Source organism: Thalia democratica, chromosome 5 (assembly GCF_965202585.1).
Source record: "Thalia democratica chromosome 5, ktThaDemo2.hap1.1, whole genome shotgun sequence".
Lineage (NCBI taxonomy): Eukaryota > Metazoa > Chordata > Thaliacea > Salpida > Salpidae > Thalia > Thalia democratica.
The window spans coordinates 20,093,624-20,094,784 of NC_139169.1; positions in this window are offsets into that span (position 1 = coordinate 20,093,624).

Below are 1,161 nucleotides of genomic sequence, written 5' to 3' on the forward strand. Positions count from 1 at the left end.
AAACCTTCCTTATTTGGGGTAAAAAGTATGTTTTATCTAAAATAATATTTGTAATTGAACAGTTTTAAAACAATAAAACTTCAAAAAAAAAAGTTTAAGCTTATAATTTAAGCTTGAGTTGTTATAACACCTTTTGTAATTTTTTATGCATATTCGGATTAGTGCTTTTGTTTTGCATACAAATATAATTAAAGTTTACTTAAATCGTTTTGGTTATATATGGTAAATATTTTAATCAAACTTCGTTTACGAAATAGTGTTTTTTTTAAAACACTAGTTTAAGTCTGTAACTAAATGTGTTGTTTTTAGTTAGTTAAGTAGTAAACCATTTCATTTTTATATTTATAAAACCTTTTCAGTATATTTAAACGTTATCCTTAATATTTTATTTAACACTTTTGCAACACTTAACTTATTTAATAAATAATGAACTTTACCACACTTTACCATACGCGGTTTATCGCGACTATGCCTAGTTTATGAGTCCTAAATAGGACTAAACTGGTCATGGATACTGTTGTTGATGATCGTGTGGTAAAATTAGTTATTTACAATTGATGGCGCGAAGCATCTCAACTTTGTTGATGATGGCCGCAATAATATTAGTTAATTTATTTAGAAAATGTAATTTAACACTTTAATATTACTTTTTTAAATTATGTACTTCCTAAATATTTTTTCAAGTTCACTTATGTTTTGCTAAAGAAGTATAGTATAGTTCTGAAAATGTTCATGAAAAAAAAGTACACAATCTGAATTGTGATATTCTCAGCTGCTTATGGTATGTAAATAACTATTATTATCTACCACTAATATAGGATCTACCACTGCTTATTACACATTTGTACACACATTTATCGATAAAACTTAACTAGTTATTGTGCAGAAACTGTTTTATATCTATTTAATACAAATGTTATTAAGTACAAAATCATTGACGTTGTGATCTGTAGTAAAGTTTTCGATTTTTGTTTGTTTAACAAGAGTCTGCCTAAGTGTTCAATTAAATATTCAACAAAACTTTCAATAGTATGCTTTTATAAAAGATCTAAAACAATACTACCAAAATCAGTTTGTAATACAAAATTTATCTAACTCATGAAGTTCAGTGCAATTATTTTTTAAACTTTTAACACATTAAAACGCAGTATTTTTTACAAG